The sequence below is a fragment of the Chiloscyllium plagiosum genome, unplaced genomic scaffold (assembly GCF_037043375.1).
Source record: "Chiloscyllium plagiosum isolate Xiang-an unplaced genomic scaffold, Cpla_swu_hap1 HiC_scaffold_50, whole genome shotgun sequence".
Classification (NCBI taxonomy): Eukaryota; Metazoa; Chordata; class Chondrichthyes; order Orectolobiformes; family Hemiscylliidae; genus Chiloscyllium; species Chiloscyllium plagiosum.
The window spans coordinates 44,810,009-44,837,492 of record NW_028270188.1 but is presented as its reverse complement, the minus strand read 5'-3'; the positions used below and the strand labels follow the sequence as shown (position 1 = coordinate 44,837,492).

Here is a 27,484-nt window from a genome sequence, read left to right as displayed (position 1 = left end):
AGTGGTTAGCGTGGCTGCCTCACGGGAGCCTGGGTTTGATTCCAGCCTTGGGGGGGGGGCGACTGTCTGTGTGGAGTTTGCACATTCCCCTCCCTGTGTCTGTGTGAGTTTCCTCCGGGTGCTTTGGTTTCCTGCCACATTCCAAAGATAGGAAGTTTAGGGTGGATTGGCCATGCTAAATTGTCCCGTAGTGTTCAGGGATGTGCAGGTTAGGGTGGATTGGCCATGCTAAATTGTCCCATAGTGCCCAGGGATGTGCAGGTTAGGGTGTATTGGCCATGCTAAATTGTCCCATAGTGCCCAGGGATGTGCAGATTAGGGTGGATTGGTCATGCTAAATTGTCCCATAGTGCCCAGGGATGTGCAGGTTAGGGTGGATTGGCCATGCTAAATTGTCCCATAGTGCCCAGGGATATGCAGGTTAGGGTGGATTGGCCATGGGAAAATGTCCCATAGTGCCCAGGGGTGTACAGGTTAGGGTGAATTGGCCATGCTAAATTGTTCCATAGTGTTCAGGGATGTGCAGATTAGGGTGGATTGGTCGTGCTAAATTACCCCGTAGTGCCCAGGGATGTGCAGGTTAGGGTGGACTGGCCATGCTAAATTGTCCCGTAGTCCGCAGGGATATGCAGGTTAGGGTGGATTGGCCATGGGCAATTGTCCCGTAGTGCCCATGAATGTGCAGGTTAGGGTGGATTGGCTATGCTAAATTGCCCCGTAGTGCCCAGGGATGTATAGGTTAGGGTGGATTGGCTGTGCTAAATTGTCCCATAGTGCCCAGGGATGTATAGGTTAGGGTGGATTGGCCATGCTAAATTGTCCCATAGTGCCCAGGGATGTGCAGGTTAGGGTGGATTGGCCATGCTAAATTGTCCCATAGTGCCCAGGGATGTGTAGGTTAGGGTGGATTGGCCATGCTAAATTGTCCCATAGTGCCCAGGGATGTACAGGTTAGGGTGGATTGGCCATGCTAAATTGTCCCATAGTGCCCAGGGATGTGCAGGTTAGGGTGGATTGGCCATGCTAAATTGTCCCATAGTGCCCAGGGATGTGCAGGTTAGGGTGGATTGGCCATGCTAGATTGTCCCATAGTGCCCAGGGATGTGCAGGTTAGGGTGGATTGGCTGTGCTAAATTGTCCCATAGTGCCCAGGGATGTGCAGGTTAGGGTGGATTGGCTGTGCTAAATTGTCCCATAGTGCCCACGGATGTGCAGGTTAGGGTGGATTGGCTGTGCTAAATTATCCCATAGTGCCCACGGATGTGCAGGTTAGGGTGGATTGGCTGTGCTAAATTATCCTAGGTTAGGTGCATTAATCAGAGGGAAATGTAGAGTAATAGGGTCTGGGTGGGTTACTCTTCGGAGGGCCAGTGTCGACTTGCTGGGCCGAAGGGCCTGTTTCCACACTGTAGAGATTCTAATTCTAAAAATAATTCTAAACTTCTCACCTTAAAAATGTGTTTCCTAGTCTTGAAATTTCCCCATCCTCGGGAAAAGACAACTGACATTAACTCTAACCTATACCTCTGATTATTTTATAAGTTGTATACAGATTCATCAGAACATTGCTTCAGTTGGACAATTTCAGTTCTGAGGAGACATTGGATAGATTGGAATTGTTTCTCTTGGGACAGAGGAGACTAAATCCTTGGAATTAGAATGAACTTTATTGTCACTTGTACTTGCTTTAGTGCAGTGCAAAGTTTGCTCACAGCGCCATCTCAGGGACAGAGTCCTCACTTACAAATTCTTAAGAGAAAAAAAAAATCCAAAAATAGAACATAGAACATAAGCAATAAAACGTCCAGAATAACAGTCCTCCCAACCCAGTCCACACCAGCACCTAATCTCTATTTGTATTGGGTCTTCACTCAAATCAAATCATGAGGGGCATGGGTAGAGTAAAGAGACAAGGTGAAAATGAGTACTGCAGATGCTGGAGATCAGAGTCGAGAGTGTGGTGCTGGAAAAGCACAGCAGATCAGGCAGCATCCGGTCAGGTCAGGAGATTCGACGTTTCGGACAAAAGCCCGATTGAAGGCCTGAATGAAGGGCTTCTGCCCGAAACTTCAATTTTCCTGCTCCGAGGATGCTGCCTGACCTGCTGTGCTTTTCCAGCACCCCACTCTCGATTCTAAATAGACAAGGTCTTTTCCCTGGGGTGGGGGGATGCCCACAATTAGAGTGGGCATAGGTTTAGGCTGAGAGGGGAAAGATTTAAAAGGGACCTCAGGGGCAACTTTTTCACGCAGAGGGTGGTGCGTGTTTGGAATGAGCTGCCAGAGGAAGTGATGGAGGCTGGTACAATTACAACATTTAAAAGGCATCTGGATGGGTAAATGAATAGGAAGGGTTTAAGAGGGATATGGGCCACGTGCTGGCAAATGGGACGAGATTAGGTTAGGGTATCTGGTTGGCATGTAACAGAGTTGTATCAAAGGGTCTGTTTCCGTGCAGTACATCTTTATGACTCTATAACTCAGTGAAAAGTTGATAAGTGGCCACTTACTGGGCCATCTCAGGTACAAAGTGAGGACTGCAGATGCTGGAGATCAAAGTTGAGAGTGTGGTGCCGAAAAAGCACAGCCAGTCAGACAGCGTTCGAGGAGCAGGGGAATCGACATTCTGGGCAAAAGCCCGATTGAAGCCTGATGAAGATTAATTAGTTGCACGTTCATTCCAGTGTAGCACTGACTTGAATTGTTGGGTCATATGGCCTGTTTCCACACTGTGGGGATGCCATGATCTATGATAATGAATATCACCAACTTACAGCACTATCTTAGATACATCGTACCTCAGGTACAACCCTTGGGTTCCAGAATAGAGAAATGAAGAGAAAAAAGTTACATTACTGATGCAATACATTTGGTGAAAGAGTCAGGAAAACAGGACAAATATCACAGTCTCTCTCCAAGGGCTGTCTTTGGCAGACTAGCGCAGTGCGCCTCCTTGTGGTCTGATCACAGGCTGCTGCCACGCTCAGCCCTGGACTGCTGCCCTCTCTGGGCTGCTGGTCGCTGGTGTCCCTGCTTCAGGCCCCTGGACTCCACCCACGCTCTGTAGGCCCGGAGTCAGAGGCCGGGACCTGAGAGAAGGGAGGAAAGGGAGAGGAAAAGGACGGGCAGAGTAGAGGAGCACCTGTTGGAGTGCCCCACTCCTCTTACTGAGGGTATCTGAGGTGGTATGCACACCAGGACGTACACTTGCGCTGCCAAGGCTGCGGCCTAGTACTGAAGGACAGGATTAGAACAGGCCGCTGATGTGTTTTGACTGATGCAGGAAGGCTGTCATCTGGGCTGTGGATCCCAATGGCACAACGTCGTCGGGGGTGGGGGTTGTGTGTGGATTGCCTGACCAATCTGTTATAATCCCTCGAGCAAGTTAGACTAAGGAAAGCCATCGGACGTGACCTATTTGATTTCCCAGAAGGGCTTTCACGAGGTGCTGTACAGGAGGCTGCTGAGTAAGATAGTGGATGGTTCGAGGATTGGGGGGACTGGCAGAAGGCAGAGGGTAGGGATGAAGGGGTCTTTTGCAGGACGGCACGAGGAGTTCAACAAGGATCTGTGTCGGGACAACAGCTATTCATGTGATACATTAATAATCTGAACTGAAGAGTGTGCTGCCAGAGGAAGTGCTAGAGATGGGTACATTTACAACAATGGGGCTAGGTTCATTTAGGATATCTGGTTGGTATGGGTCTATTTCCGCGCCGTACATCTCTATGACTCCACAGCTCTATATCCATTCTCTCCCTCAATATTCAGCCTTGTTACATTTCTCTTTCTCCATCGTGTACAACCCCTTTGACTTTTGAGCTGGGTCTCTGCTTCTATCAAAAGCAGACCTTTGAGCACAGGAGTTGGGCTGTCATGTTGAGGTTGTACAGGATGTTGGTGAGGCTTTTTCAGGAGTACTGTGTCCTGCTATAGGAAGGATTTTATCAAATCGGAGAGGGATCAGAAGAGATTTACCAGGCTGTTGCCAGGGGAGCAAGGTTTGAATTTATAAAGAAAGGCTGGATAGGCTGTGATCTTTTTTCACAGGTGACCTGACAGAAGTTTATAAAAGGTATAGATACAGTTGAGCGTAGTTGACTTTTCCCTAAGATGGGGAATTTCAAGAAAAGGGGGTATGTTTTTAAGGTGAGAGGAGTTATAGAGTCCTATAGCACAGAGACAGGCTCTGGTGGCCCAAACTGGTCCATGCCGAACGAAATGTCCATTAACGCCAACCCCACTCCCCTGGACTTGTCTCACAGTGTGTGTACATTCAGAGGGACTGATCACAGTGTGTACATTCAGAGGGACATGATCACAGTGTGTGTATACAGAGGGACTGATCACAGTGTGTGTATACAGAGGGACTGATCACAGTGTGTGTATACAGAGGGACTGATCACAGTGTGTGTATACAGAGGGACTGATCACAGTGTGTGTGTACACAGAGGGACTGATCACAGTGTGTGTATACAGAGGGACATGATCACAGTGTGTGTGTACACAGAGGGACTGATCACAGTGTGTGTGTATACAGAGGGACTGATCACAGTGTGTGTGTACACAGAGGGACTGATCACAGTGTGTGTGTATACAGAGGGACTGATCACAGTGTGTGCATATACAGAGGGACTGATCACAGTGTGTACATACAGAGGGACTGATCACAGTGTGTGTATACAGAGGGACTGATCACAGTGTGTGTGTACAGAGGGACTGATCACAGTGTGTGTGTATACAGAGGGACTGGTCACAGTGTGTGTGTATACAGGGGGACTGATCACAGTGTGTGTATACAGAGGGACTGATCACAGTGTGTGTATACAGAGGGACTGATCACAGTGTGTGTGTATACAGAGGGACTGATCACAGTGTGTGTACACAGAGGGACTGATCACAGTGTGTGTATATACAGAGGGACTGATCACAGTGTGTGTATACAGAGGGACTGATCACAGTGTGTGTGTACACAGAGGGACTGATCACAGTGTGTATACACAGAGGGACTGATCACAGTGTGTGTGTATACAGAGGGACTGATCAAAGTGTGTGTGTGTACAGAGGGACTGATCACAGTGTGTGTGGATAGAGAGGGACTGATCACAGTGTGTGAATACAGAGGGACTCATCACAGTGTGTGTATATACAGAGGGACTGATCACAGTGTGTGTGTACACAGAGGGACTGATCACAGTGTGTATATGCAGAGGGACTGATCACAGTGTGTGTACACAGAGGGACTGATCACAGTGTGTGTGTACAGAGGGGCTGATCACAGTGTGTGTGTATTCAGAGGGGCTGATCACAGTGTGTGTGTACACAGAGGGACTGATCACAGTGTGTGTACACAGACGGACTGATCACAGTGTGTACATACAGAGGGTTACGATCACAGTGTGTGTGTACACAGAGGGACTGATCACAGTGTGTGTGTATACAGAGGGACTGATCACAGTGTGTACATACAGAGGGTCATGATCACAGTGTGTGTGTATACAGAGGGACTGATCACAGTGTGTGTGTATACAGAGCGACATGATCACAGTGTGTATTCAGAGGGACTGATCACAGTGTGTGTATACAGAGGGACTGATCACAGTGTGTGTGTATACAGAGGGACTGATCACAGTGTGTGTATATACAGAGGGACTGATCACAGCGTGTGTATACAGAGGGACTGATCACAGTGTGTGTACAGAGGGGCTGATCACAGTGTGTGTGTATACAGAGGGACTGATCACAGTGTGTGTATACAGAGGGACTGATCACAGTGTGTGTGTACACAGAGGGACTGATCACAGTGTGCGTATACAGAGGGATTGATCACAGTGTGTATACAGAGGAACTGATCACAGTGTGTGTGTATACAGAGGGACTGATCACAGTGTGTGTATACAGAGGGACTGATCACAGTGTGTGTACAGAGGGGCTGATCATAGTGTGTGTGTATACAGAGGGACTGATCACAGTGTGTGTACAGAGGGGCTGATCACACTGTGTGTATACAGAGGGACTGATCACAGTGTGTGTGTATACAGAGGGACTGATCACAGTGTGTGTGTACAGAGGGACTGATCACAGTGTGTACATACAGAGGGTCATGATCACAGTGTGTACATACAGAGGGTCATGATCACAGTGTGTGTGTGTATACAGAGGGGCTGATCACAGTGTGTGTATACAGAGGGACTGATCACAGTGTGTATATACAGAGGGACTGATCACAGTGTGTGTAGGTGTGAGACACAGTGAGAGATAACAGGTCTACAAACCTTTACTCATTCCCCCACCAGGAAGTAAGGAAACAGCAGGGTGGCCAGTGACAAGCAGTGCCCTTCCCATCAAAGGGCAGTGTTACAGTGATCAAAAAAAGGGATGGAAGGCTAAGGATTAAATGACAAAGCTTTCCACTGTGCCTCGGTACACATGACAATCATTTCAATTCAATTCCATCTGTGTACAGCATCATCATAGGAAGTGTATGAAGCAGGGGCCCTTGCAAGTGGCTCTGTGGCGCAATGGATAGCGCATTGGACTTCTAGTCTGAGGCCGTTGATGGCATTCAAAGGTTGTGGGTTCGAGTCCCGCCAGAGTCAGGTTTTAAGCTGCATTCTTGGGGTGTGCGGGGCTGTTTTTCCTGCAGCCCAGGGACAGGTGAGTCAAGGTCCCCTCGACCTGCGATACGTCCTGTCTCTCGGTTGGCATGGTGACTCAGTGGTTAGCACTGCTGCCTTACAGCACCAGATGTGCCGGGCAGGTGAATTGGCCACGCTAAATTGCGCATAGTGTTGGGTGCCTTAGTCAGAGGGGAATGGGTGTGGGTGGGTTACTCTTCTGAGGGTCGGTGTGGACTGGTTGGGCCGAAGGGCCTGTTTCCACACTGTAGGGAACCTAATCTAACCCATATATTTGTCCAACTGTTGTTTATGTACTCATCTCAACCACCTCTACTGCCAGCTCATTCCATATTTGTACCACCCTCTGGGTAAAAGTGTTGCCCCCTTGTACTCTTGCCCCTCTAACCTTGAACTGATGCCCTCGATTCCCCTATCCTGGGAAAAAGACTGAGTGCATTCACCCTATCCATGCCTCTCATGACCTTATACACTTCTATAAAGTCTCCCCCACTTCAGTCTCCTACACTCTAAAGAAAACAGTCCTAGCCTGTCCAATCTCTCCCTATAACTCAGACCCTTGAGTCTCGGCAATATCCTTGTAAATTCTTTCTGCACTCTTTCCATTTTAATAACATCTTTCCGATAGCAAGGTGTTCAAAACTGAACACAATGCCCCAAGTGTGTCCTCACCAGCCTTCTGTACAACTGCAACATGACTTCACAAAATTTATATTCTGTGGGTGGCACGGTGGCACAGTGGTTAGCACTGCTGCCTCACAGCGCCAGAGACCCGGTTTCAATTCCCGCCTCAGGCAGCTGTCTGTGTGGAGTTTGCACATTCTCCCTGTGCCTGCGTGGGTTTCCTCCGGGTGCTCTGGTTTCCTCCCACAGTCCAAAGATGTGCAGATTAGGTGAATTGGCCATGTTAGATTGCCCATAGTGTTAGGTGTAGGGGAATGTGATTTCTAAATGTCATTTCTAAATCTCTCTCCCATGAAGAAGGCTTTTGGCACGCTGCCTTTCACAGTCAGGGCATTGAATATTTTTAGATTACATTACTTACAGTGTGGAAACAGGCCCTTCAGCCCAACAAGTCCACACTGACCCTCCGAAGAGCAACCCACCCAGACCCCCTTCCCTATCCTATATTTACCCCTGACTAATGCACCTAACACTATAGACAATTCACTTGACCTGCACATCTTTGGATTGTGGGAGGAAACCCATGGGGAGAACATCCAAGCTCCACACAGACAGTCACCCGAGGCTGGAATTGAACCTGGGCCCCTGGAACGGTGAGGCAGCAGTGCCAACCACAGTGCCACCGTGTTTCGGAATCAGACATTGGGTTTAGACGGTAGATTTGGATGGGCTCAGGCTTGGAGGGCCGGAGGGCCTGTTCCTGGGCTGTAAAGTTTCTTTGTTTTTCCTTTGTTCTTATGCACCTGGTCTAAGCCTTATTTCAGCTTTGGTCACATGCTCGAGGCAATCAAGGTAGTTTGAAGGGGATTTGGTTCACACATACTCTCACTCTCAAATATACACACATACACAAGCTCACTTTCAAGCACACAGACACACACACTCTGATACACCCTCAAACACCCACACTCAAACACTCACACACTTTCTGACTCACCCTAAAATATACAGACACTGTTGTATGCTGCCACACACACACACACTCTCTCAACATCAAACACACACTCACTCGCACACTCTCAACATCACACACACACACTCACTCACACACTCTCAACATCACACACACACACTCATTCACACACTCTCACCCTCAAACACACACACACTCACTCCCACACTCTCACCCTCAAACACACACTCACTCACACACTCTCAACATCAAACACTTAGACACACACTCACTCGCACACTCACCCTCAAACACACACACACTCACTCACACACTCTCACCCTCAAACACACACACACTCACTCACACACTCTCACCCTCAAACATCCACACTCACTCACACACTCTCACCCTCAAACACACACACGCTCACTCACACACTCTCACCCTCAAACACCCACACTCACTCACACACTCACTCACACACTCTCACCCTCAAACACCCACACTCACTCACACACTCTCACCCTCAAACACACACACACTCACTCACACACTCTCAACATCAAACACTTAGACACGCACACTCACTCACACACTCTCACCCTCAAACACACACACACACACACTCACTCACACACTCTCACCCTCAAACACACACACACTCACTCACACATTCTCACCCTCAAACACACACACTCTCACCCTCACACTCACACACACTCATTCACACACTCTCTCACCCTCACACACACACACACACTCACACACTCATCCTCGAATACGCACACTCACTCACTCACACTCTCACCCTCAAACACACACACACACTCACTCACAAACTCTCACCCTCAAACACACACACACTCTCACCCTCACACTCACACACACTCACTCACACACACTCTCACCCTCAAACACAGACACACTCTCACCCTCACACTCACACACACTCACTCACTCACACACTCTCACCCTCAAACACACACACACTCTCACCCTCAAACACGCTCACACACTCTCACCCTCACACTCACACACACTCACTCACACACACGCTCACCCTCACACACACACACTCACTAACACACTCTCACCCTCAAACACACACACACTCACTCACACACTCTCACCCTCATACACACACACTCACTCACACACTCTCACCCTCACTCACACTCACTCATACACTCTCACCCTCAAACACACACACTCACTCACACACTCTCACCCTCAAGCACACACACTCTCAACCTCAAACACACACACTCTCACCCACCCACACACTCTCAACATCAAAGACTTAGACCTACACACTCACACACTGTCACCCTCAAGCACACACACTCTCACCCTCAAACACACACACACACACACACACCCACACACTCTCAACAGCAAATACTTAGACATATACTCATACTCAAACACACACACCCTCACTTGCAGACTCTCAAATGCACTGATACACACACTGATATACTGTCATCCTCAAACATATACACACATACTCTGACTCACTGTCAAACAGACGCATACATGCGCGCGCGCGCGCACACACACACACTCACTCACCCTCAAACACACACACCCTCACTTGCAGACTCTCAAACGCACAGATACACACACTGATATACTGTCATCCTCAAACACACACACAAGTATTCTGACTCACTGTCAAACACACACTGACTCACTCTCAAGCATGCACACACACAGGCACCCACATAGAAACTAATATTTACCCTAAACACACACCCATACTCACCCTCTCACCTGCAAACACCCCCCCCCACACACCCCCCCCCCCCACACCCACTGTCATTCTGAGAAACACACACACTCACCAGCTCACCCTTAAAAACACATGCACGCGCCCACACACAGACTTACAGCCAGACACACTGACACAGTTGCACACATCCTCACACTCACAGACACACACTCTCTCAGATTCACCTTGAAACAAAAACACACACAGTCAGACACATAGACACACTCACCCATTCCTGAACATGTGCTCTCTCACCCATAAATTAATTTCTTTTCCCCCTCCTGCCTCGAACACAGAAATCTCCTTCCATGTGTCTGTCCATTTTCTCTATCGTCCTCAGGTCTGCTGTTATTCTCTTCCTTGTTATTACATATCCTGTGAACACAAGTCCAGTTCATTTATGTAGGAGAAGGAAGGCAGTGGTTCTAATATGGGTCAACTGTGGGTAGCACTTTCTATGTTCCTCCACTCTGAACAATTGTAGACCACTACACTCATTGCTGAAATCGGAAAGTTCAGTTCTCTCTCATGGAGACCTTAGTCCCATGTCTCATCATGCACACTTCCCTCGCCTCTCTCAAAGTATTTGTACAGTTCCAACAATATCATGTAGCCATTTTTACAACACAGTGGAAATTTTATCACCCAATGTCTGTGTCATCATAGTGAGCTTTCCCAAACTTTGTCCTCCAAATCCCCAGAATAATCACCAGATTACCATTGTTGGCTGTACCAGTGAGAGGGAAACAGTGTGTGCGTGTTGTCAGTACATGTTTTTGTCTGCCTATGTGTGTGTGTGTGTCTGTGTGTGTGTGGGTGGTGTGTGTGTGTGTGTCGGGTGTGTGTGTGAGTGTGGGGTGTGTGTGTGAGTGTGGGGTGTGTGTGTATGTGTGTGTGTATGGGGTGTGTGTGTGAGTGTGGGGTGTGTGTGTGAGTGTGTGTGAGTGTGTGTGGTGTGTGTGTGTGCATGTGTGTGTGAGTGTGTGTGTGCGTGTGTGCATATGTGTGTGTGCATGTATGTGTGTGTGGGGTGTGGGTGTGTGAGTGGGGTGTGTGTAGGGTGTGTATGTGTGGGGTGTGTGTGTGTGTGGGGTGTGTGTGTGAGTGTGTGTGTGTGAGGGGGGTGTGTGTGTGAGTGTGTGTGGGGTGTATGTGGGGGTGTGTGTGTGTGTGGGGTGTGTGTGTGAGTGTGTGTGTGTGAGGGGGGTGTGTGTGTGAGTGTGTGTGGGGTGTATGTGGGGGTGTGTGTGTGTGTGTGGGGTTTGTGTGTGTGGGGGGGTGTGTGAGTGTGTGTGTGTATGGGCTGTGTGTGTGTCGGGTGTGTGTGTGTGAGTGTGAGTGTGTGTGTGCGTGTGTGTGAGTGTATGTGTGTGTGGGTGCGGGTTTGTGTGTGTGAGTGTGGGGGGTATGTGAGTGTGTGTGGGGGTGTGTGGGGAGTGTGTGTGTGTGGGGTGTGTGTTTGTGTGGGGTGTGTGTCTGTGGGGTGTGTGTGTGTATGTGTGTGTGTGTGGGGGGTGTGTGTGTGTGGGGTGGGGGTGTGTGTGAGTGTGTGTGTGTGTGGGGTGTGTGTGCGTGTGTGCATGCGTGTGTCTGTGTGTGGGTGCGGGTTGTGTGTGTGTGTGTGTGTGTGTGTGGTGTATGTGAGTGTGTGTGTGGGTGTGTGTGTGTGTGTGTGTGGGGAGTGTGTGTGTGTGGGGTGTGTGTTTGTGTGTGGGGTGTGTGTGAGTGTGGGGTGTGAGTGTGTGTGTGTATATGTGTGTGTGTGGGGTGTGTGTGTGGATATGTGTGGGGTGTGTGTGTGGGTGTGTGTGTGTGTGAGGTGTGTGTATGGGTGTGAGTGTGGGGTGTGTGTGTGTGGTGTGTGTGTGTGGGGTGTGAGTGTGTGTGTGTATGTGTGTGTGCGTGTGGGGTGTGTGTGTGGGTGTGTGTGTAGGGTGTGTGTGTGTGTGTGGGGGTGTGTGTGTGTGTGGGATGTGTGTGAGTGTGTGTGCGGGGTGTGTGTGTGTGTGTGTGTAGGGTGTGTGCGTGTGTCTGTGTGTGTGAGGGTATGTGTGTGTGTGGGGTGTGTGTGTGAGAGTGTGTGTGTGTGAGGTGTGTGTGTGGGGTGTATGTGTGGGGTGTGTGAGTGTGGGGTGTGTGTGTGAGTGTGTGTGGGGGGTGTGTGTGTGTGGGGTGTGTGTGGGGGGTGTGTGAGTGTGTATGTGTGTGTGTGGGGTGTGTGTGTGTGTCGGGTGTGAGTGTGGGTGTGTGTGTGTGGGGGGAGTGTGTGTGTGTGTGATGTGTGTGTGAGTATGGGGTGTGAGTGTGTGGGGTGTGTGTGTGTGGGGTGTGGGTGTGTGGGATGTGTGTGTGTGGTGTGTGTGTGTGTGGGGTGTGGGTGTGTGGGATGTGTGTGTGTGGGGTGTGTGTGTGGGGTGTGTGTGTGGGGTGTGTGTGTGTGTGGTGTGTGTGTGTGTGTGGTGTGTGTGTGTGTGGGTGTGTGTGTGGGGTGTGTGTGTGAGTGTGTGTGTGGTGTGTGTGTGTGGGTGTGTGTGTGTGTGGGTGTGTGTGTGTGTGTGGGGCGTGTGTGTGAGTGTGTGTGTGTGTGGGGTGGTGTTTGTAGGGTGTGTGTGTGTGGGGTTTGTGTATGTGTGGGGTGTGTGAGTGTGTGTGTGTCGGTGTGAGTGTGTGTGTGTGGGGTGTGTGTGTGTGGGGTGTGTGTGTGTGTGGGGGGTGTGTGTGTGTGGTGTGCGTGTGTGGTGTGTGTGTGTGTGGTGTGTGAGTGTGTGGGGTGTATGTGTGTGTGGGGGTGTGTTTGTGGGGTGTGTGGTGTGTGTGTGGGGTGTGTGTATGTGGTGTGTGTGTGTGGGTGTGTGTGTGGGTGTGTGTGTGTGTGGGGGGGTGTGTGTGGGGTGCGTATGTGTGTGTGGGGGGTGTGGTGTGTGTATGTGTGGGGTGTGTGTGTGTGAGTGTGTGGGGTGTGTGTGTGTGTGTGGGGTGTGTGTGTGTGTGTGGTGTGTGTGTGTGTATGTCTGGGGTGTGTGTGTGTGGGGTGTGTGTGTGGGGTGTGTGTGTGGGGTGTGTGTGTGTGTGTGTATGTTTGTGGGGTGTGTGTATGTGTGTGGGGTGTGTGTGTATGTGTGTGGGGTGTGCATGTGTATGTCTGGGGTGTGTGTGTGTGTGTGTGAGGTGTGTGTGTGGGGTGTGTGTGTGTGGGGTGTGTGTGTGAGGTGTGTGTGTGTGAGTGTGTGGTGGATGTGTGTGTGGGGTGTGTGTGTGTGTATGTTTGTGGGGTGTGTGTGTGTGGGGTGTGTGTGTATGTGTGTGGGGTGTGCATGTGTGTGTATGTGTGGGGTGTGTGTATGTGTGTGTGAGGTGTGTGTGTGTGGGGTGTGTGTGTATGGGGGGGTGTGTTTGTGTGGGGTGTGTGTGAGGTCTGTGTGTTTGGGGTGTGTCTGTGTGAGGTCTGTGTGTGTGGGGTGTGTGTGTGTGGGGTGTGTCTGTATGTGTGGGGTGTGGGGTGTGTGTGTGTGAGGTCCGTGTGTGTGGGGTGTGTGTGTGTGGGGTGTGTGTGTATGGGGTGTGTGTGTGTGTGTGGGGTGTGTGTGTGGGGTGTGTGTGTGTGGGATGTGTGTGTGTGGTGTGTGTGTGAGGTCTGTGTGTGTGGGGTGTTTGTGTGTGGGGTGTGTGTGTATGTGAGCTATTTAACATAAGTTTGAGTTTTTTTGTTGTCTGCTATCCAGACTGTTCTCTGTTACCCAACCGATAAAATTAGAATTACAGATAACTGGGAGTGAATCAGCCTGAAATTTAATCGAGGAATATATCTGTGTGTGGAACAAGAGATATCTGAGAGTGAATTACACACTGGCATGTAAATAGAGGTATTCGGGAAGTTTAAATAGAGAGAAACTGATATCAGGAAATGTGTTACAGACTGGAATCTATTCTAGGGGTTTGGGAGGACTTATATATATAGAATAATAGATATCTGTGAGATACTTACAAACTGGAATCTAATTGAGCAGTTCAGGGTGATTATATACAGAATGACAGATACCCGGGAGTGAGTTAAAGACTGGAATCTAATCAATGAGTTTCTTGATGGTTTGCATATAAAGTCACAGATGCCTGGGAGTGAGACGTAAACTGGAATCTAATCGAGGGGTTCGGGATGGTTTATATACAAAATAACAGACACCCAGGAGTGAGTTACAGACTGGAATCTAATTGAAGGGTTTGGGGTGGTTTATACACAGAATAACAGCTCCCCAGGAGTGAGTTACAGACTGGAATCTAATCAAGGGATTTGGGGTGAGTTATATACAGAATAACAGATGCCTGGGAGGGAGTTACAGACTGGAATCTAATCGAGGGGTTCAGGATGGTTTATATACAGAATAACAGATACCCGGGAGGGAGTTACAGACTGGAATCTAATTGAGGGGTTCGGGGTGGGTTATATACAGAATAACAGAGACCCGGGAGGGAGTTACAGACTGGAATCTAATTGAGGGGTCGGGGTGGTTTATATACAGAATAACAGATACTGGGAGTGAGTTACAGACTGGAATCTAATCGAGAGCTGTGGGATGGTTTATATACAGAATAACAGATACCCGGGAGGGAGTTACAGACTGGAATCTAATCGAGGGCTGTGGGATGGGTTATATACAGAATAACAGATACCCCGGGAGGGGGTTACAGTTTGGAATGTAATTGAGTGGTTCGGGGTGGTTTATATACAGAATAACAGATACCGGGGGAGTGAGATACAGACTGGAATCTAATCGAGGGCTTTGGGGTGGTTTATATACAGAATAACAGATACCGGGGGAGTGAGATACAGACTGGGATCTAACATACATGAAAAGCTTGATTATCAATATTACACACTGGCATGATCACAAACTTTGCACACACTTGCCCACTTTACATGTTCACATTAATACACATATTAACACACTCACACAAGCATGCAATCTCTTCCTGCCACACCATTAAACACACAGGCAAAAACATTTTCACAAATACACACACACACACACATAACCATAATTATATTTCAGGAACAACTGGCCTGTACCATGCGGGATGTTTTGTTCTCTGTGTCGATGTCCGTGAACTAAAAAAGGCTCTCTCCCTGCTTCCTCTCTCTCTCGAGATTAATGTGATACAAGGATACCCCCCGCTGGTGGCTCAGAGACTGCAGTTTAAATCTTCAGGAGGTTGGAAGATGCTAATTTACAAAGCGTGAGGCGTCAAGTTGGGACGAATGATTAACGCGGGGTCTGAAATAACTCCACACAGGCTGATATCCCGTCACCAGGTCACCATTTGTTTCAAAGTGCATTGCACAAGACACTGACCCAACCAGGGTGAGTGGAACCCATGACCCTCCTGTTTCTTTTTTATATAACCCCCCCCACACGCTACCACCTAATCGCAGAATGCTTATTTATTCCCCAGCACCCATTTCGTGGGTGTACAGGTGTGAGACACAGTGAAAGGGGCACAAATCTTTATTCAGTTCCCACCACCAGGAAGAAAGGAAACACCCAAGTGACCAGTGACATCAAAGTTCACATCAAACTGTGTGATCAAACAGTGAGGGGGGAGGGCAGGGATTAAATCGAAAGAGTTGGAGGGGGAAGTAATACACTCCACTCCCTGCGGCGCCCACCTCTCCCTGAACAATTCCAGGGTGTTGGTCGACACCGCGTGCTCCTTCTTCAGAGACACCCCGGGCTCTAACGTAACCGCGGAAGAGGGGCAGGCAGGCGGCCCTAACGACCCCCTCCACGGCCTGCTGCCTGGACCCGTTTATGGCCTGTTGGCCAGGCCCAGGTGCAGATCCATGAGGGGGGGGGTCCTCTGACCTACCCTCTTTCCACCGCACGGGGTGCCCAAAGATCAGGAGCGTGGGACTGAACAGAGAAGGAGACTTTTTTTGTAAATATATTTATCAGCAAAAATTTTTTTTTTTTAACTTTACAAGCATAAAATTATGGCAAAATACAATCAATAGCAAATATCAGTATAATAAAAAGAATTACAACGCAACTACTGTCTCCTAACTATTAACCTACCCTCTAATACAAAACAAACCCTAGCACTGTGCAAAGCAACACCAAGAAAAGAGAAAGAAACACAAAAAAACAAACAAAATACAGAACAGCTATGCTCGGTGCAAAGCTTCCAAACAAAGGATTGCATACACTCATATTAACTCAGGAGACCCCCCTCTCGGGCTTGACAAATCTAACCATCCTGGTTAAATAAACGCCCTAGTTAAGACAACTGACAAATCTATTTCCAAATAACTCAAGTGGGGTTGCCATGTCTTATAAAAATGGTCTGAAAATGTGTTGCTGGAAAAACGCAGCAGGTCAGGCAGCATCCAGGGAACAGGAGAATCGACGTTTCGGGCATAAGCCCTTCTTCAGGAATTATGCCCGAAACGTCGATTCTCCTGTTCCCTGGATGCTGCCTGACCTGCTGCGCTTTTCCAGCAACACATTTTCAGCTCTGATCTCCAGCATCTGCAGCCGTCACTTTCTCTCCTTATGAAAATGGTCTGTTGTGTGGTGCACTATGTTTGTAAAAATGTCCAATGGAATATGATCCATAATTAATGTCTGCCATCCCAGCAAGCCCAGCGGGTTCTCAGACACCCAGTTCATCAGAATATTCTTCTGAGCACAGTATGCAAGAATTTTAAATCGTTTCTTCCCAGGCCTGTTTGAAGATGGTAAATTCGGTAGACCTAAGAGGAGAGATATCGGGTCTACCTTAACTTCAGTCGAGACGGAGGTTTTTAAGAAAATCAAAGAGGGAGTGCAAGCGCCCACACTCAATGTATACATGGTCCACGGACTCCCCAGCGCCACAGAACAAGCAGTTGGGCTGGGAGTCCGTGAACCTCCACAATCTGTGGTTGCAGGGGACCGCTGCGTGCAGCACCCTCCACCCCAGATCCCCGACAGAGAGAAGGGAGGACTCCCGCGTAGGGAGCCCTCCACCGTGTAGCCCCATGGCCCGGTGGCAAGTGGGTAGGCCAAGGCGGTGGGTGAGGGAGAAGAGGTGGACGGTGTGCAGCAGCAGTCGATACAGGGCCCACCGTTTTATGTCTTTAAAAGGGACAAAATTCAAATTCTGGAGGCGGCTCAGGTTGTGGGGCACGGGGTTTGGTGGGTGAGGGGGGGGGTGGTGGGAGCGGATGTACGGGACCTTGGGGCTGGAGTGAGCACGGGTGGGATTCCACCGCACACCCGAGCATCCTCCAACTGGTGAACTACGTCGGGTCCGAGCACCACCATCTTGAGGCGTCGAATGGCAGTGGCTAACTGTCCCGTTTCTTTTTTTGTAAATTTTATGAAACAATTCGCAGGTTACAAAACAATGAACAGCTGTCTACAGAGAAACAGCAATTTTACGAGGGAGAGGAGCAGCAAAGCCAGGCCCCGAACCCTAACGTTCAACCAGTTTTCAGGGAAATGAGGAACCTCAAATCCCACCGTCCTGTATCTAACTGTCAGCCAGAGCTCCCTGATTGGACCAGGGTTAACAGCCCCAATCAGGGAACTCTGATTCGAAGAGGTTCAGCTGCCTGCCCTCTTTCCAATCACTGCATCCCTGTAGGTCCGGGGATATACGCTCGTTCTTTTCCCTGGAGCATTCCCCGGGGGTTTGCCCACCAGGTCCAATCCGGCAGACGCTGCCTCGGACACTGGTGGGGGGGGGTGTATTGGACTGTAACCCGCCTCTCGCTCCTGGAGCGCCTTGTCTGAAATTCCCCTCCTTTGAGAGGTAATGTGTCAGTGTCTGCTACGTTTGTCTTATTGTCAGACGTTTCTCCGAAGCTCGGCATTGGGGGGGGGGGGGTGGAAACCCACAGGGGAGGAGGGGTGGGGGGGTGGAGTGCTCAAACAGCTCTCCTGGATGTTCCGATTGTGTGGGGTGGGGGGGGGGGGGGATGTTTAGCTCCTGCCCCGTTCGCCGCTTGGCAGCGTTCAGGCCTTTGTTCAGGACCCCGCCTCTCCGACCCTGTACATTGTGGGACCCGATCTCATGTTGCCCACGCCTCTTACCCCACGCAGGGCCACCCCACCCCACCCCCGCCCTCCCCTCTTAGAGGAGTCTGGTGTTGGCGTTCCTGATGCCGTTTCATCCCACTCCCAGCACCAGGAAGATCGGGTTTAGCCAGTTGCGGAGTCGTCTACCCGCGTGGCAGCTCTGTTGGAGCTATCCCTGTAGTTGGGTGAGGGCTGGTGCGTTAATCAAACAGGAACCAGGACAGTTTGGTACCGAGTGTAAGTGAGGACTGCAGATGCTGGAGATTAGAGTCAAGATTAGAGTGTGGTGCTGGAAAAGCACAGCAGGTCAGGCAGCATCCGAGGTGCAGGAAAATCGACATTTCAGGCAAAAGCCCTTCATCAGGAATGAAAAGATGAAAGACTTAACAGCAATCTGGGTTTGTTCAGTATGTCAATTGCAACGACACTGTGATCTTCTACTATAAATTCTGTGTCAGCTACCTGATGAAAGAGCAGCACTCCGAAAGCTAGTACTTCCTGATGAAGGACTCCTGCCTGAAACGGCGATTTTCCGGCTCCTCGGATGATGCCTGACCTGCTGTGCTTTTCCAGCACCACTCTAATCTTGACGCACATCCAACCGCTCTGAGTGGACGTCCACAATGCCTCAAAACATTGAGCCTGTAAAAGAACCAGCATGGTTGACTTGAAATCGAGTCCAGGTTTTACCGGGACAGTCCCACGAATGTGAGGGAGCCGTTGGGAGTACGTTTTGTCCTTGTTGGCCCTCTTGGTCTGGTCAGCATCCAGTCCTGGTCACCTGACATAAGGAGAAAGTGAGGTCTGCAGATGCTGGAGATCAAAGTTGAAACTTTATTGCTGGAACAGCACAGCAGGTCAGGCAGCATCCAGGGAACAGGAGATTCGACGTTTCGGGCACAGGCCCTTCTTCAGGAATGAGCAGAGAGTGTTCAGCAGGAGAAGATAAAAGGTAGGGAGGAGGGACTTGGAGGAGGGGAGTTGGAAATGTGATAGGTGGAAAGAGGTCAAGGTGAGGGTGATAGGTCGGAGTAGGGTGGAGGCGGAGAGGTCAAGAAGAAGACTGCAGGTCAGGAAGGCGGTGCCGGGCTGGAAGGATCCGGCTGAGACAAGGTGGGGGGAGGGGGGATGAAGAAACTGGTGAAGTCCAAGTTCATCCCCTGCGGTTGGAGGGTTCCCAGTCGGAAGATAAGACGCTCCTCCTCCGACCGTCGGGTTGTTGTGGTTTGGCGGTGGATGAGTCCAATGACCTGCATATCCTCGGTGGAGTGGGAGGGGGAGTTGAAATGCTGTGCCACAGGTTGGTTGGGTTGGTTCGTCCGGGTGGCCCAGAGGTGCTCCCTGAATCGCTCCGCAAGTAGGCGGCCTGTCTCCCCAATATAGAGGAGGCCACACCGGCTGCAGCGGATGCAGTAGATGATGTGGGTGGAGGTGCAGGTGAATCTGTGGCGGATATGGAAGTTTCCCTTGGGGCCTTGGAGAGAAGTGAGGGGGGAAGTGTGGGCGCAAGTGTTGCACCTCCTGCGGTTGCAAGGGAAGGTGCCGGGAGTGGAGGTTGGGTCGGTGGGGGGTGTGGATCTGACAAGGGAGTATCTCAGGCGACCGAATCAACACGGACATCTACTACAAACCTACCGACTCCCACAGCTACCTGGACTACACCTCCTCCCATCCTGCCCCCTGTAAAAACGCCATCCCATTCTCCCAATTCCTTCGTCTCCGCCGCATCTGCTCCCAGGAGGACCAGTTCAAAATACGTACAACACAGATGGCCTCCTTCTTCAAGGACCGCAATTTCCCCCCCGACGTGGTCGACGGTGCCCTCCACCGCATCTCCTCCACTTCCCGCTCCTCCGCCCTTGAGCCCCGCCCCTCCAACCGCCACCAGGACAGAACCCCACTGGTCCTCACCTACCACCCCACCAATCTCCATGTACAGCGCATCATCCGCCGTCACTTCCGCCACCTCCAAACAGACCCCAGCACCAAGGATATATTTCCCTCCCCTCCCCTATCAGCTTTCCGTAGAGACCACTCCCTCCGCGACTCCCTTGTCAGATCCACACCCCCCACCGACCCAACCACCACTCCCGGCACCTTCCCTTGCAACCGCAGGAGGTGCAACACTTGCGCCCACACCTCCCCCCTCACTTCTCTCCAAGGCCCCAAGGGAAACTTCCATATCCGCCACAGATTCACCTGCACCTCCACCCACATCATCTACTGCATCCGCTGCAGCCGGTGTGGCCTCCTCTATATTGGGGAGACAGGCCGCCTACTTGCGGAGCGATTCAGGGAGCACCTCTGGGCCACCCGGACGAACCAACCCAACCAACCTGTGGCACAGCATTTCAACTCCCCCTCCCACTCCACCGAGGATATGCAGGTCATTGGACTCATCCACCGCCAAACCACAACAACCCGACGGTCGGAGGAGGAGCGTCTTATCTTCCGACTGGGAACCCTCCAACCGCAGGGGATGAACTTGGACTTCACCAGTTTCTTCATCCCCCCTCCCCCCACCTTGTCTCAGCCGGATCCTTCCAGCCCGGCACCGCCTTCCTGACCTGCAGTCTTCTTCTTGACCTCTCCGCCTCCACCCTACTCCGACCTATCACCCTCACCTTGACCTCTTTCCACCTATCACATTTCCAACTCCCCTCCTCCAAGTCCCTCCTCCCTACCTTTTATCTTCTCCTGCTGAACACTCTCTGCTCATTCCTGAAGAAGGGCCTGTGCCCGAAACGTCGAATCTCCTGTTCCCTGGATGCTGCCTGACCTGCTGTGCTGTTCCAGCAATAAAGTTTCAACACCTGACATAAGGTCTTGCCAACACCTTCATTTTGGAAACCCTTGAATGACCCTGGTGCAGTTCAGACAATATCGACAGTGACCTAGGATCGGGACAATCACTCTTGCTCCCCATAATAATAATAACGTGGAGGTGCCAGTGTTGGACTGGGCTCTGAGCTGAGATGTCAGCATATTTTTTATAAAACCTTCTGTTATCTCGAGAATATGACTTGAAAGAAGTTCTGGGATTTACATATTAATGAACCAAAATCTGCAACCCATTTAAAAAGATGAAAGCCTTAACAGCAATCTAGGTTTGTTCAATTTATCATATCAGTTTATATTACATTAGATTCCCTACAGTGCGGAAACAGGCCCACACCGACCCTCCGAAGAGTAACCCACCCAGACCCATTTCCCTCTGATTAAAGCACCGAACACTATGGCCTATTTAGCACAGCGAATTCACCTGGGCTGCACATCTTTGGACTATGGGAGGAAACCCACGCAGACGCAGGGAGAATGTGCAGACTTCACACAGACAGTCAGCCGAGGCTGGAATCGAACCCAGATTCCTGGCGCTGTGAGGCAGCCGTGCTAACCACCGAGTCACCGTGCCACCCAGTTCCATGAGACTACGATCTTCTGCTATAAAATCTGCGTCTTATGATCTGCTCCTCAGCTACCTGGTGAAGGAGCAGTGCTCCGAAAGCTAGTACTTCCAAATAAATCCGTTGGACCAAACCCTGGTGTTATGGAACATTACAACGTGGTATGTTTCTGCCCTCGATGTTGCGCTGACCTGTGGAACCAATCGGAAGCCCATCTATCCTACACTATTCCATTTTCATCCATATGTCTATCCAATGCCCATCGAAATGCCATTAAAGTTGGCAAGTCTACTACTGTTGCAGGTGGTGCATTCCATGTCCCTACTACTCTCTGAGTAAAGAAACTACCTCTGCCATCTGTCCTATATGTTGAGTGATTTTTAACTTTGCTGATAACAATAAGGCACCCTCTGTGGTGATTTATGTTTACCAGAATACATACTGGGGAGCCTTTACAGATTAAGGGTACAACTACACTTCTGCTCTCTTATGAGAAACAGCTAGTTCACTTATTACGGATTGTAGGAAAAAAGCTTGGGCCTGCACTTGAAATCGGTGGCCGGAAGGGCTGCACAAAATGATGGATTTATGAGAACTGGACAATAAATGAGGCATGCTGGGAAATTGGGGCAAGCCTTGGCCGAAGTGACTGTGCTAATAAACATGCTGCAGAATCCAGACCGGCTGCAGCTACATGCAGACCCAGCAGCTGCTGGTAAGACCATTTGCTCTCGAATTCGTGTCGAATGGAATCGACCTGAGGACAATCAGAGCCTTAAACTGTTTGCCACACACAGGGGCGCCTCACACCCTTGTGCAGACAGGGCTACCTGACCTACATGCCCTCAACAGCTCCAGGAATGGATGCCCCCAAACCAATATTGCCGCCAATGGGTGTCGCTGCAAGTAGATGCCTCCTCCGAGGCAGTCCTCCGGAAAGTGGTGGCGGCGCAACTGGATGACTCCTCCTAACAAGTTAAAAATCACACAACATCAAGTTATAGTCTCCAAATCAGCCCTCCTAAACTAGTCCTCCAGATAGTGGGGACGCTGCATGGCGATGACTCCTCCTAAACATTCCTCCAATCATTGGGTGGCGCTGCAGGTGGATGACTCCTCCTATCCAGTCCTCCAGACAGTGGTGGCGCTGCAAGGGGATGAGTACTCCTAGCTAGTCCTCCAGACTCTGGTGGCGCTGCACGTGGATGACTTCTCCAAGTAAGTCCTCCGGACACTGGTGGCGCTGCAGGTGGATGACTCCTCCTATCCAGTCCTCCAGACATGGTGGCGCTGCAAGGGGATGAGTACTCCTAGCTAGTCTTCCAGACTCTGGTGGCGCTGCACGTGGATGACTTCTCCAAGTAAGTCCTCCGGACACTGGTGGCGCTGCAGGGGGATGACTCCTCCTATCCAGTCCTCCAGACATGGTGGCGCTGCAAGGGAATGAGTACTCCTAGCTAGTCCTCCAGACTCTGGTGGCGCTACACGTGGATGACTTCTCCAAGTAAGTCCTCCGGACAGTGGTGGCGCTGCAAGGGGATGAGTATTCCAAGGCAGTCCTCCATACAGTGGTGGCGCTGCAGGTGGATGACTCCTCCTATCCAGTCCTCCAGACAGTGGTGGCGCTGCAAGGGGATGAGTACTCCAAGGCAGTCCTCCAGACAGTGGTGGCGCTGCAAGGGGATGAGTACTCCAAGGCAGTCCTCCAGACAGTGGTGGCGCTGCAGGTGGATGACCCCTCCTATCCAGTCCTCCAGACAGTGGGGGCGCTGCAAGGGGATGAGTACTCCAAGGCAGTCCTCCAGACAGTGGTGGCGCTACAGGTGGATGACCCCTCCTATACAGTCCTCCAGACAGTGGTGGCGCTGCAAGGGGATGAGTACTTCAAGGAGAAAGTGAGGTCTGCAGATGCTGGAGATCAAAGTTGAAACTTTATTGCTGGAACAGCACAGCAGGTCAGGCAGCATCCAGGGAACAGGAGATTCGACGTTTCGGGCACAGGCCCTTCTTCAGGAATGAGTACTTCAAGGCAGTCCTCCAGACAGTGGTGGCGCTGCAAGGGGCTGAGTACTCCAAGGCAGTCCTCCAGACAGTAGTGGCGCTGCAGGGGGATGACTCCTCCTATCCAGTCCTCCAGACAGTAGAGGCGCTGCAGATGGATGACTCCTCCTATCCAGTCCTCCAGACAGTAGAGGCGCTGCAGGGGTATGACTCCTCCTATCCAGTCCTCCACACAGTGGTGGCGCTGCAAGGGGATGAGCACTCCAAGTCATTAGTGGTTTTTAAGAAGATTTGTAGCTCAGGTTGATGGTAAGTCTGTAAGTTAGCTTGCTGAGATGGAATGCCCTGCTTCTAAGAATTCTTGTACATGTCTTTATTACGATTGTCCCAGGATGTGTGTATTGTCTCAGTCAAGATTTGGAGACGCCGGTGTTGGAGTGGGGTGTACAAAGTTAAAACTCACACAACACCAGGTTATAGTCCCACAGGTTTAATTGGAAGCACTAGCTTTCGGAGCGCAGCTCCTTCATCAGGTGATTGTGGAGGGCTCGATCGTAACAGAATTTATAGCAAAAAATTTGCAGTGTGATGTAACTGAAATTATACATTGAAGAATTGATTGTCTGTTAAGCCTTTCATCTGTTAGAATACAGTGACAGTTTCACTTCTTTCATGTGTAAATCACAAAACCCTTTTTTTAAAAAGTTGCATTCTCGGGTTAGCTGTTAACAATGGTGATAGCTAGACAATATGTTGAAGGTGTTAGCCCCGTGTGTTCTCTGTCTATGACCTGATGTTTAGATTGATTCCAATCTAAAAAGTGAAATAACCGAGTTTTACATAAATTCATGCAGTTTTTGAGCTCAGAGTTCGACATGTGGTTTTTGAGCAAAGTGCAATGTAACTTTGTACCAAAAAAATTCACCACACACAATATATATGTGCGCATGTGGGTCTTTGTCTGTCTGTGTGTGTGTCTGTCTGGGGTGGGGGTTGTGAGTGTGAGAAAGTGTGTGTAGTGAGTGCAGAGTGTCTTAAGTCTGTGAGGGGGTGCATGTGTGCACGTCTGTGTGCGCATCTGTGTGTATCTGTGTCCGTGTGCATGTGAGAGTGTGTGTGTGTGTGTAGGAATATCTGTGTGTGTGTGTAGTGCAATGGTGATCACCTGTAATGTGACATGAACCCAAGGTCCCGGTTGAGGCCCTCCCTATGGGTACCGAACGTATCTATCAGCCTCTGCTCGGCCACTTTTCTCTGCTGCCTGTCCCCAAGTCCACCTTGGAGGATGGTCACCCGAAGGTCCGAGGCTGAATGTCCTGGACCACTGAAGTGTTTCCCAACTGGGAGGGAACCCTCCTGTCTGTTGATTGTTGTGCGGTGCCCATTCATCCGTTGTCGTAGCCTTTGCTCAGTTTCCCCAATGTACCATGCCTCTGGGCATCCCTGCCTGCAACGTATAAGATAGACAATGTTGGCTGAGTCACATGAGTACCTGCCATGTACACGGTGGGAGGTGTTCCCACGCGTAACAGTGGTATCTATGTGCACAATCTGACATGTTTTGCAGCGTCCACCGTGACAGGGTTGTATGGAGATGTCCTGAGAGCCGGGCAGTTTGCTACAAACAATGATCTGTTTGAGGTTTGGCGGTTGTTTAAAGGCAAGTAGTGGAGGTGTGGGGAAGGTCTTGGTGAGGTGCTCATCTCCATTGATAATGTGAGCAGATCCGGTGTATGCGTAGGGCTTGTCCATAGGGAATGGCTGTTTTAATATGTTTTGGGTGGAAGCTGGAGAAGTGTAGCATTGTGAGGTTGTCTGTCGGTTTGCGGTAGAGTGTGGTGCTGAGGTGTCCGTCCTTGATGGAGACGCACGTTCTAAGAATGAGACAGACAGTTGAGAGTAGTCCATGGTGAGTTTGATGGTGGGATGAAAATTGTTGTTGTCACTGTGTAGTTTTATCAGTGACTCCTCGCCATGGGTCCAGAGGAAGAAAATGTCATCAATGTGCCTGGTGTACAATGTCGGTTGGAGATCCTGCATCGAGAAGAAATCTTGTTCGAACCTGTGCATAAAAACGTTGGCATATTGTGGTGCAAATTTGGTCCCCATGGCTGTTCCGTGTGTCTGGATGAAGAATTGGTTGTCAAAGGTGAAGACGTTATGATCGAGGGTAAAGTGGATGAGTTGTAGGATGGTGTTTGGAGAATGGCAGTTGTTGGTGTTGAGTACTGAGGCTGTTGCCGCGATGCCATCATTGTGGGGGATGCTGGTGTAGAGTGCGGAAACATCCATTGTGACGAGGAATGTTCCTGGTTCGACTGGTCCATGGGTGCTGAGTTTCTGTAAGAAATCTGTAGTGTTGCGACAGAAGCTGGGGATCCCCTGTACAATAGGTTTCAAGATGCCTTCCACATAGCCAGAGAGATTCTCACATAGGGTCCCATTTTCCGACATGATGGGACATCCCGGTGTGTTGGCTTTGTGTATCTTTGGAAGGTACGTGGGATGAGGGCGCATAGGGAGCTCTGAAGAACTGGATTCAAAGTTCTGATCAGTGTGTTTAATTCTCGGATATGTTCTTTGGTCGGATCAGCTGGTAGTTGCCTGTAGTGTTCCTGGTTGTTTAGTTGTCGGTACACTTCCTTGCAGACAGACACACACACACAGACAGACAAAGACCCACATGCACACATATATATTGTGTGTGGTGAATTTTTTTGGTACAAAGTTACATTGCACTTTGCTCAAAAACCACATGTCGAACTCTGAGCTCAAAAACTGCATGAATTTATGTAAAACTCTGTTATTTCACTTTTTAGATTGGAATCAATCTAAACATCAGGTCATAGACAGAGAACACGGGGCTAACACCTTCAACATATTGTCTAGCTATCACCATTGTTAACAGCTAACCCGAGAATGCAACTTTTAAAAAAAGGGTTTTGTGATTTACACATGAAAGAAGTGAAACTATCACTGTATTCTAACAGATGAAAGGCTTAACAGACAATTAATTTTTCAATGTATAATTTCAGTTACATCACACTGCAAATTTTTGCTATAAATTCTGTGTTACGATCGAGCCCTCCACAATCACCTGATGAAGGAGCGTCGCTCCGAAAGCTAGTGTGCTTCCAATTAAACCTGTTGGACTATAACCTGGTGTTGTGTGATTTTTAACTTTGTCTCAGTCAAAGTAGTGTCCTTCTTTGTCTGCATTTGTGGGCGGCACGGTGGCACAGTGGTTAGCACTGCTGCCTCACAGCGCCAGAGACCCGGGTTCAATTCCCGACTCAGGCGACTGACTGTATGGAGTTTGCACATTCTCCCCGTGTCTGCGTGGGTTTCCTCCAGGTGCTCCGGTTTCCTCCCACACTCCAAAGATGTGCAGGTTAGGTGAATTGGCCATGCTAAATTGCCCTTAGTGTTAGGTAAAGGGGTAAATGTAAGGTATTGGGTGGGTTGCGCTTCGGCGGGTCGGTGTGGACTTGTTGGGCTGAAGGGCCTGTTTCCACACTGTAATTAATCTAATCTAATATGGAGACTACTCAATGCTGTGGCATTCGAACCAGAGCTCCATCAATAAACACATTGACTGAGATCCCATCTACCCTCCCCTTGAGAAAAAAGAACCGGAAATGACATCGCCCACTTTAGGAAACCAAGACCTATAAATAGAGAGGCAGGACGTACCACCAGCGCTTCAATGGAGACACTCTCACTGACGATGTTACCTAGTCATGGTGATGGAATGCCTGAAAACAAACCTTCCAGTTCAGTGGGCTGACTTACATACTCCAAGTCAGTCCTCCAGGTGCTTCAAGGGGATGTGAGAAAGTTAAGACCTCAGATGCTGGAGATTCAGAGACGAAAAGTGTGGCGCTGGAAAAACACAGCCGGTCAAGCAGCATCCAAAGAGCAGGAGAGTTGGCTTTCAAGCATACACAAGCCCCTTGTCAGGGATGTGGGATGGGAGTGCGAAGAGGGCTGAGAGATAAATAGGAGGGTGGGGGTTGCCTGGGGGCAGGTAGCTGGGAA

The 27,484-nt window shown here is 49.9% G+C and overlaps 1 long non-coding RNA gene and 1 other non-coding gene across 2 annotated transcripts; one reads left to right on the top strand and one right to left on the bottom strand.

Annotated features, from left to right (window-relative positions):
* Nucleotides 1-1,659: 1,659 nt before the first annotated feature.
* On the bottom strand, nucleotides 1,660-15,154 carry LOC148135284 (uncharacterized). Its single transcript, XR_015755342.1, has 3 exons — nucleotides 15,053-15,154; nucleotides 10,243-10,362; nucleotides 1,660-2,746 (listed from the first exon to the last, which is right to left on the bottom strand). It is a non-coding gene; the product is annotated as an uncharacterized LOC148135284 (long non-coding RNA).
* On the top strand, nucleotides 6,507-6,598 carry trnar-ucu (transfer RNA arginine (anticodon UCU)). The gene is given in 2 exon segments: nucleotides 6,507-6,543; nucleotides 6,563-6,598. It is a non-coding gene; the product is annotated as a tRNA-Arg (tRNA).
* Nucleotides 15,155-27,484: the final 12,330 nt, after the last annotated feature.